This window comes from Amblyomma maculatum, chromosome 8 (genome assembly GCF_055883805.1).
Source record: "Amblyomma maculatum isolate TAMU_Amacu chromosome 8, ASM5588380v1, whole genome shotgun sequence".
Lineage (NCBI taxonomy): Eukaryota > Metazoa > Arthropoda > Arachnida > Ixodida > Ixodidae > Amblyomma > Amblyomma maculatum.
The window spans coordinates 4,872,540-4,883,046 of record NC_139351.1 but is presented as its reverse complement, the minus strand read 5'-3'; the positions used below and the strand labels follow the sequence as shown (position 1 = coordinate 4,883,046).

General features: G+C 44.1%; 1 pseudogene; it reads left to right on the top strand.

The window, feature by feature from the left end:
• The first annotated feature begins 294 nt into the window (after nucleotides 1-294).
• LOC146180466 (uncharacterized) lies at nucleotides 295-7,293 on the top strand (annotated as a pseudogene).
• Nucleotides 7,294-10,507: the final 3,214 nt, after the last annotated feature.

Below are 10,507 nucleotides of genomic sequence, written 5' to 3'. Positions count from 1 at the left end.
TTGACAGCCTATTCTTGGTTTCTTTCAGTATTGCGCTCATTGTCATCCCTGGGAAGGTTCCAACTAATACTCGCGTATCACCCTTTACGCGTTCCATGATATCTCGACTGCACCTGCTCATGTTGTAATCCCCAGCGATAAGCACCTGAGCATTCTCTCGCTCCCTCCCAACTGTTGGCTCCTCCTTTGGGTTTCCTGTGTCCTTCTGTCTCGAATTTTCATTCTTCCATGCTTCACCGTTTTTTCCCCGACTTCTTGTTAGCTACTTCTAAATAACTCCGTGATCAGTTCCGCATGACCTACTTTGCTCTTGCCGCCCATGTTAGTGCTGGTCCCAGTCACGTGGCCCGCACTGGTATGTCCTCGTTGCTTCCAAGGACAATGTCGATAATTTTGCTTTTACTTTTGAGGAAGCTGTCCCAGCAGTTTCTGGTTTTCTTCCCTTAATAAATCTAATTCATTTTTATGGCTTCCACATGCGACACTACTCCGACCTATTCTAGTTGAAACCCGTCTAGGCGCGCACTCAGCACGCGACATCGGCACAAAAAGTCACTGCCTTCCGCTTCCTCTACAGAGTCGAATCGCATTTCCTTGAGATTAACCTGCGCCTCACACTGAGTACATTTTACCTTCTTTTGACTGCGCACAACATGTAGGCTCCCTAGTGGATGGATGGAAGGATGGAATATAGGAGCGTCCCCTTTGGAACGAGTGGTAGCAGTAGCTATTATGCTCATTTTTCTGCCTATATCTTAATTATTGTTTTGGTTAACTATACCCTCCTTCTATTTATTGAATTTTTCTTTCTACATTATTAACATTATGTCACTTTTCTGCTTTTAAGCCACCAATCTTCCAGTCGTTTTTTGCTAGCTTCCACGGCCGGTTTGTTCACCGCCACTGGTATCTCTAAACCCCAGAGCTTCAGGAAGAGTGACTGCACCTGCATGGACTTCCGGATGGATACCATTACATTCGAGTATAACATGGCCAACTGTTTCACTGAAGTTACCCCATACAGCACATGCGTCATCTTCATTGTTAAATTTCTTTTTGTAGCTGCGTGTTGTAGGGCACCTTGCTCTAGCTTCAAAAAGTAGGGAACTGCCTCTTTAGTTATCAAAGCAAGCTTCGTTACTGATCTGCCTTTTCCACTTTCAGTATAATTACACACTCTGTTTCTTTTCCATCGAATTTATCCATTTTTTACCTTCTGTGTTTTTCACCTGTTATTAACGCTTTTTATTTCTTCGTCCTTGTGACCGGCATACTTACTGGTTAGTTTCCTAGTTCTTTGCCTGCATTGTGAGTCAACGCTGTTTAGGTATAGGCATTTAAATATTTTAGCTACCCATCTGTTACTCTCCAATTTCCTCAGGCGTTCCTCACATAATATTTTACTCTCAGCTTCCCGTACTTTGAAAGATGCCCAGCCCATATCTCCCTGTACCGCCTCATTTGTGGTTTTGCCGTGGGTCCCTAGTGGTAATCGTCGGACGGCTCTCTGATTTATTTCTAATGTCGACTGTATCTCTGATTTTAGGCACAAAACCGCATTTCCAAAAGTAAGTCCGGGCACCATAATTCCTTTCCAAATACCCCTCAAAACCTGATACTTGTATCCCCACAATGCCCTATGCTTCATTATTCCGGCATTTCTTCGCCCTTTGGCCTGAAGCGATTGCTCATGCTTTTCAATGTATGCCAATCCTTTGTTTACCCATACCCCGAGATATTCATATTCTGCTACTCTGGGTATTTCATGGCCTTGTATTTTAAGACCCTGAGCAGTTGAGTGCAGCGGTGGCGTAGCGGTAGAACATCGGCCTCGCATGCAAGAGGACCGGGGCTCAAATCCCGGTGCCGCGCGATTCTCCACCGGATGAAAAAAAAAAAAAAAATCCGCGTGTCGATGGAATTGCATACACAGGTTTGGGGTGCGACCTGATGCCGGTGAACACCTCCGGCAACGCACTCCCTCACCAGAACAGGAGTTGGCCACCCTGGTGCAGTACTTGGCCGCAACCTCCTATGATAAGCTCCATAAAACCCCGGCCCTCAGTCACCAGCGGCTGCGGAACAACTGACCAAGGCGGCGGTCAGACCTGTGACGCAGCAGGGGGTGCTAAGAAAGCCTGGCTCCGCTGGACAGGCCGCCATTGGAAACTGACCCTGGCAACGTTTAATGCTAGAACCCTAGCTAGTGAAGCTAGTTTAGCAGTGCTGTTAGAGGAACTAGAGCGCATGAAATGGGATATCATAGGGCTTAGTGAGGCTAGGAGGCCGAATGAGGCATATACTGTACTGAAGGATGGGAATGTACTGTGTTATCGAGGTTTACCAGAGAGGCGATAACTAGGAGTAGGTTTCCTTGTCAATAAGTATATAGCGGGTAATATAGACGAATTCTATAGTATTAATGAGAGGGTTGCAGGCATCGTAATTAGGCTTAATCAGCGGTATAAACTGAAAGTTGTACAGGCCTATGTACCTACATGTAGTTATGATGACCAGGCAGTTGAAAGCTTCTATGAAGATGTAGAATCGGCAATGCGAAAAGTAAAGACGCAGTATACTGTACTAATGGGCGACTTCAATGCCAAGGTAGGGAAAAAACAGGCAGGAGACAAGGCAATAGGTGACTATGGCATTGGTTCTAGGAATAGCAGGGGGGAGTTACTAGTTGAGTTTGCAGAGCGCAACAACTTACGAATCATGAATACCTTCTTCAGCAAACGGAAGAACCGGAATTGCACATGGAAAAGTCCTAACGGAGAGACTAAAAATGAAATCGACTTCATATAGTGTTCAACCCCCGCCATTATGCAAGATGTAGAGGTAATCGGGAAAGTGCGATGCAGTGACCACAGGATGGTGAGGTCCCGAATTAGCCTAAATCTGAAGAAGAAACGCAACAGATTAATAAGGAAGATACCCATCAACGAATTAGCGGTGAGGGGGAGGGCAGAAGAGTTCAGGATCTTCCTACAGAATAGGTATTCAGCTCTAACTGAGGATGGCAAGATTACCCTAGAGGCAAGAAACAATAATTTCAGAGATATCATTACTGAGTGCGCGGTAGAAGTAGGCGGTAGTGTAGTTAGAGACGATACCGGTAAGCTGTCTAAGGAGACGAAAGATTTGATTAAGAAACGCCAGAGTATGAAAGCTTCCAATCTAACAGACCAGATCAAATTGGCCGAGATATCAAAGCTAATCAATAAGCGCAAGGTGGCCGATATAAGGAAGTATAACATGGAGAAAATTGAGCATGCTGTAAAGAACGGGGGAAGCCTTAAAGCGGTAAAAAAGAAATTGGGCATAGGCAAAAACCAGATGTATGCGATAAGGGACAAGGCGGGCAACGTCATCACTAATTTGGAAAAGATAGTCAAAGTAGCCGAGGAGTTCTATACAGATCTCTACAGTAGCCAAAGTAGTCAGGACCGTAATGAGATTGACGGTAGGGAAAAACAGTCAGACGTTCCACCAGTGACGAAGGACGAGGTCAAGAAAGCACTAGAAACTATGAAAAGGGGGAAATCAGCTGGAGAAGATCAGATAACTACAGATTTGCTGAAGGACGGGGGGGATATCGTGCTAGAAAAACTGGCCACCCTGTATACGCAGTGCCTGGTATCACCGACGGTACCGGAACCATGGAAGAATGCAAACATTATTCTCATTCACAAGAAAGGGAACTCTAAGGACTTTAAAAATTACAGACCAATCAGCTTACTGTCTGTTACGTATAAGGTATTTACTAAGGTAATCGCTAATAGAATCAGGACAACCTTAGACTGCAATCAAGCAAAGGATCAAGCAGGGTTTCGGAAACGGTACTCTACTATCGATCATATCCATACTATCAATCAGGTGATAGAAAAATGCTCGGAATATAACCAGCCCTTATACATAGCATTCATTGATTACGAAAAAGCATTTGACTCAGTTGAAACCTCGGCGGTGATGCAGGCATTGCGAAATCAGGGGGTAGATGAGCCGTACGTGAAAGTGCTGGAAGATATATATAGTGGCTGCACAGCAACCATAGTTCTGCATAAAGAAAGTAACAAAATTCCCATAAAGAAAGGTGTTAGGCAAGGAGACACAATCTCCCCAGTACTATTCACAGCTTGTTTAGAGGAAGTATTTAGAGACTTGGAATGGGAGCAGTTAGGGATGAGGGTAGATGGAGAATACCTCAGTAATCTGCGATTTGCTGATGACATTGCCTTGTTAAGCAACTCGGGGGATGAACTGCAAATAATGGTTGATGACCTAGACAGGAAAAGTAGAAAGGTAGGCTTGAAAATCAACATGCAGAAGACTAAGGTAATGTTCAACAGCCTCGGGAAGGAACATCAGTTTACATTAGGTAGCGAAATAATGGAAGTAGTAGGCGAATATGTCTACTTAGGACAGGTAGTAACCGCAGATCCGGACCATGAAAAGGAAATAACAAGAAGAATAAGATTGGGATGGAGCGCATTTGGCAAGCACTCGCAGATTATAACTAGCAGCTTACCGGTATCGCTCAAGAGGAAAGTATACAACAGTTGCATCTTGCCTGTACTCACCTATGGGGCTGAAACGTGGAGGCTAACCAAGAGAGTTCTACTTAAGTTTATGACAACCCAGAGGGCTATGGAACGAAAAATGGTAGGGGTAACATTAAGAGATAGAAAGCGTGCAGAGTGGGTCAGAGAAATAACTCAAGTTACCGACATTCTAGTAGAAATTAAGAAGAAGAAATGGACATGGGCAGGACATGTAGTGCGAAGAGAGGATAACCGATGGTCGCTGAGGGTAACAAACTGGATTCCAAGGGAAGGAAAGCGTAGCAGGGGGCGGCAGAAAGTTAGGTGGGCGGTAGAGATTGAAAAGTTCGCAGGGGTGAAGTGGATGCAGCTAGCACAGAACCGGGTTAAGTGGAGAAATATGGGAGAGGCCTTCGCCCTGCAGTGGGTATAATCAGGCTGCTGCTGCTGATGATGATGATCAGTTGAGCCGTTGAAAATCATCAGACCCGACTTAACTGCGCTAAAAGTGAATCATAGAGCGTCCCCTTCGTATGTGCAATACTTAACAAGAGTTTGCAATTCTTCAAGACTCTCAGCTAGCAGCAGAATATCGTCTGCATACATCAAACCGGGCAGGCGCTGCTCTACCGCCTTTCCACCTAATCTATATGACAGGTTAAAACCTAAGTTACTGTCTTGTATCCTCCGTTCCAGGTTTATCATATAAAGCATGAACAACAGTGGTGACAGAGGACAACCTTGTCTTAAACCTTTGCATACCTTGACAGCTTCCGTACTTCTTATCCCTTCCCATGTAATTTCTACTTTGTTATCCCGGTATATTTCCTGTAGGAGCTCTGTTATCTCTTAACCGATACCTTCTTTTTTTAATATTTTCCACAGGAGTTTCCTGTTTACGTTATCGTACGCCCCGTTTATGTCCAGGAATGCCAAATACAAAGGTCTATTTTCCACTCTAGATATTTCGATGCATTGGGTAAGCACGAACAGGCTATCGTCTAAGCCCCTACCATTTCTAAAGCCGTTCTGAAGTTCTCCGAGTATATTGTTACTTTCTACCCATGCTTGCACCTTTAATTTTACCGCCTGCATGGCCAACCTGTACATAACAGATGTTATGGTAATCGGCCTGTAGGATTTTATGTGCATCCTTTCTCCTTTCCTTTATAAATCAAGTTCATTTTACTCTGCCGCCAGCTGTCCGGAATTCGCTTAGTCGTTATGACTGTTTCCAAAGCTTTTAACAATGTTTGCTTACTTCTTGGACCAAGTTCATTTAAAGGTACGTCACCACCTTTGAAAAGGCATTGTTTTTGCAAAAATGACATTTGGTTTTTAAATTTAGAGTGTCCCCAAACATTCATGAATGTTTTGCAGCAAGAATCATGTTCGTATCTTATTTAGTTCAAAAGTTATAGCTAACTTTCCGACAGATGATGAACAGTTCCGAAACCGAAACTGATGTGGTTTGGTAACAGAAACTGATAACTCAGCGATAATCTACGGCGCATATTGAAACTTTTCTGCTATGTTTTAGTCTCATATGTAAAAGATTTTTAAAGGCAATTTGTAAGGCTTTGTTTTTTTTTAATATTTCTTTAAATTTCCGCACGGGGGGTGCATGACGTTACTAACGTCTCTGTTGTTTACTTTGCGTGTGCTTTGTGCTACCGCTTTGATTGCTGCCGGATTCATCCTTTTTATAGCCATTATTTTTAGTAGCAACAGTAATAACATAGGCTGGATGTTTTTATAAGAAGGCAAGGCAAAGTTCAGGGCGAAAAGGCGATTGCAACGGAAGTTTCTTGGCAATCGACACACAAGGAATGCTCCGACCGAAGACCATGCGGGCGTGAATGTATCGGCGAGTGCTGCAAAGCTTGGGAACTTACAGAACAATTGTGAAGTGCCGCTGCAAAAACCTCTACTGCAAGGTAATAGGATTATTGATATGGAGATCCTATCATCTGTTTTTTGCAAAACTGGCCTGCCCGGAATGCAAGACGACGTCGCTCACATTGGAAGAATGCTCGCGGCTTGGAAATCATGTGCATATGCTGTTCTGTGTGGTGCGTGAGGATATGCATAGTCATTTCAATCGTCGAAAGAGGCTGGAAGTGCTATCGAGAACAACCTGCGTCGTGTCTACGCATTGCATCAGCTGGGCAAGGGATATTCTGGAGCTGTAACGCTGACAGAAGTGATGAACATGCCACCGCCGCCTTGGCATTCTGCCTACCAAAAGATATCTGCTAAGCTCTGTAAAGCGGCAGAGGCTGCTGCGTCTAACTCAATGATGAATGCCGCTGCTGAATTCCGTTGTGTTGTGCAAAGTACTGAGTGTGGTGTGTCAGGTGATGGCACATGGCAAAGGCGTGGACATTCATCATTGAATGGCTGTGTGTCCTTGATATCCATTGATACTGGGATAGTTATTGACGTAGAAGGCATGTCAAGTAAATGTAGGGCATGCTGTTCGAAGAGGAAGTTGAATCCCTCAAGCATTGAATATCTGGAGTGGAAGGCAAATCATACCCAGTGTCAAGCAAACTACACCGGTAGTGCTGGTGGTATGGAGGCAGTAGGGCTCTATCGTATGTTCGAGCGGTCAGAAAGAAGTCGTGGTTTAAAATATGTAGACTTCTATGGAGATGGCGACTCCAAGAGCCACGCGGCTATAAAGGACATATATGGTGCAATAGCGTGCGCAAACTGGAGTGCATTGGGCACGTACAGAAGCGTGTAGGATGCCGACTACGAAAGTTGAAAAAAAAAAGCGTTTCTGGGCTTGGAGGCAAAGGAAAGTTAACGGATGTCCTCATCGACCGGCTGCAGAACTATTATGGTATTGCCATCAGAGCGAATGTGGGAGACCTGCAAGCCATGAAGCAAGCTGCATTAGCGAGCCTGTTTCACTGTAGTTCAACAGATGAAACACCAAGGCATGGTCTGTGCCCTCTTGGCTCTGAGAGTTGGTGTGGGTTTAACCGAAGGAATGCACTCGGTGGTGGATTCTACAAGCACAAGGGAGGCCTTTCCAAATGTACTCAACAAAGTGAAGCCGCTGTATGCTGACCTTTGTAAGGATGATCTCTTAAAAAGGTGCCTCCATGGAAGAACCCAAAATGCCAACGAGAGTTTCAACGGTATGATTTGGCAACGGGTTCCCAAAGACGTCCACCTGAGCCTGCCCATCCTACTTTTTGGTTTATACGATGCTGTGTACCACTTCAATGATGGTAACAGAAGTACAGCAGATATTTTGAGGGAAGCAGGCATCGAACCTGGCCACCACACTCTCGCAGCATGTTGCGCCAGTGACGTGTGAAGAAAGCCCAGGTCAATCAACGGGTGAGGTGAAACATCTCCGCAAGAAAAGACGGGCAGCAACAAAAGCCAAAAGAGAGCTCGTGGCAGCTAAGGAGGGCCCCAGCTATGAACCTGGTGGATTGTAACTTTCTTGCGCTTGGTGATCTTGTTTCTACAAGGATTGAAAAACTTTAATCGTGTTTTTCACAAAACTCGATTTCTTGCACTTTCTTGTTGTGCAAACAGTTGTAACTTTGAACTGAAGGAACATTTTTCAATTAAACTTTGCTCGCTCGTTTCTCTATTACTAACCTGTGCAATGAACTAGGATGAATGAAATCGAATGGTAAGTTTTGATGTAATCATGTTTTATGCCAAGGAATGCAAACAAAAATGACACATTTGTTTGTTTTCTTTAGAATTTTTTGTATAACATGATTCCCAATTATCGGATGGCAAAGATCCTAGTTAGTTGCACAGCCTGGTTATTTGGCTAATTCTGTGCCAAAAAGTTTAGAATTTCTACACTCCATTGGCTAGTTATGAATGTTTGCATAACAGCCATGTTTGGACCATTTTTTGTCAATAACAAATTCTAGCATCATTTTTTAAACTATTTTTTTTTTGTTTTTGAATATCATTTAAAACGATACTTTATAAGGTCAGTGTGAAATAAAAATTTAAAGGTCAAAATTTCAAAAAATTTTCAAAAAGGTGGTGGCATACCTTACAGCTTGATCGGAATTCCATTTATTCCTGTAGATGTGTTTTTAGGAATATTTTTTTCTGTCATTTTCCAGTTTAGATTAGTCAGTTCTAAGCTGCTTTGTATTCTGATATCTTGTGTTGCTTCCTGAATTGCGGAGATTACCTTATCGTCGCTCTTAAATGGCTCGGCTATAACTGATGTAATGTAGTTCACTGCGTTGTCTCCCTTTAAACAATTTCCCTCGTTATCTTGAATCCGATCTTGCTTTCATTGATTCTTTTTCCCTAGCCAGATTTTATGGTTACAGAATTTTCTTGGTCAGCCTCTAGAGGCATCGTGTATGTCAGCCATCCAGCGATCGGTGGACTGCTTTATTTTACTTTGGAAGAGGGCCTATACCTCAAGTTTCTTTGTCGATATGATTCCCATTTTTGGTCGATTTTCTCCTGAGATACCTGTGCTTTCTTTGCCTGTCGGTGTTCTCTCGAAGCAGCCCGTCGTTGTTCAATGGCTTCCCTTATTTCCTTATTCCACCAGCTCCGTGGCTTCCTCTTTCCATTCCAATGGTTTGCTACTTGAAAGTCCTTAATTTTCCTCCTTGTGAGTAGTTCTGCGATGGATGGATGGATAAAATATAGGTGGTGGTGGCACAAACATTTATTTGTACAAGGAGGTGTTTGGACCGAGGCCCTATTGGCCCAGGCCCTCACAAACCTAGGTGGAGCTCCTATTCCGGAGCCCCAATGGCGTCTAACGCCGCTCGCGCCCTGGCGACCAAGGTCCGCTGGGACTGTAGGTCATGGCAGCTGAGCAGCGCCGCCTCCTAGGCCTCCCTAGAAGGGTGGGTAATGAAGGGTTGGGAACGGTGGGGATTCGATGGACAGGCCCAGACCATGTGGAAAACGTCCGAGAAGGTCGCTCCACACAGGCTGCAGCCCCCATCAAAGTCTGTATTGAAGTGCTTCAAGACTGCCGGGCACAGCAATGGGGTTTGTAAAAATTTTGAGAAGGAGCCTTTCGTCCGCTCTCCGGAGACCTTCACAAGGTTCCGGAAAGCGGCGATGGCTGTCCTTATAATATGTGGCAATTTCTTTGAATGTAATAAGACATTGCGTGGGCTCGGAGTAGACTTCCCGAGCAAGTTTGAGTACCCAGGGTGAGAGCGCGCGGGCCGCCTGATTGGCTAACTCATTGCCCAGGAGTCCCTGATGTCCGCGAGCCCAAATGAGATTGCAATTTTGAGGGTCGCTGGACCGACAGCAATTTTGTAGGAGGAGCGTCCCCTTTGAAACGGGGTGGTAGCAGTAGCTATCATGCTCATTTTTCTACCTATATCTTAATTATTGATTTAGATTGGTTAACTACACCATCATTCTATTTATTAAATTTTTGTTTCTACATTACTAACATTATGTCATTTCTCTGCTTTTAAGCCACCAATCTTCCAGTCGTTTTTTGCGAGTTTCCACCGCCGGCTTATTCACCCGGCCACTGGTATCTCTAAACCCCTGAGCTTCAGGAACAGTGACTGCGCCTGCATCAACTTCCGGATGGATACCATTACATTCGAGTATAATATATGGGCAATTGTTTCACTGGAGTTACCACATACAGCACATGCGCCATCTCCATTGCTAAATTTCTTTTTGTAGCTGCGTGTTCTAAGGCACCCTGGTCTAGCTTCAAAAAGTAGGGCACTCCCTCTTGAGTTATCAATGAAATCTTCCTTCCTGATCTGCATTTTCCACTTTCGGTATAATTCCACTTTGTTTCTTTTCCATCGAATTTATCCAATTTTGACCTCTGCGTTTTTCACCTGTTGCTTAATGCTCTTTATTTCTCCGTCTTTGTGACTAGCATACTTACTAGTTAGTTTTCTAGTTCTTTTCCTCCATTGTGACTCACCACTTTTTAAGTACTGGTATTTAAATTCTTTAGCTTC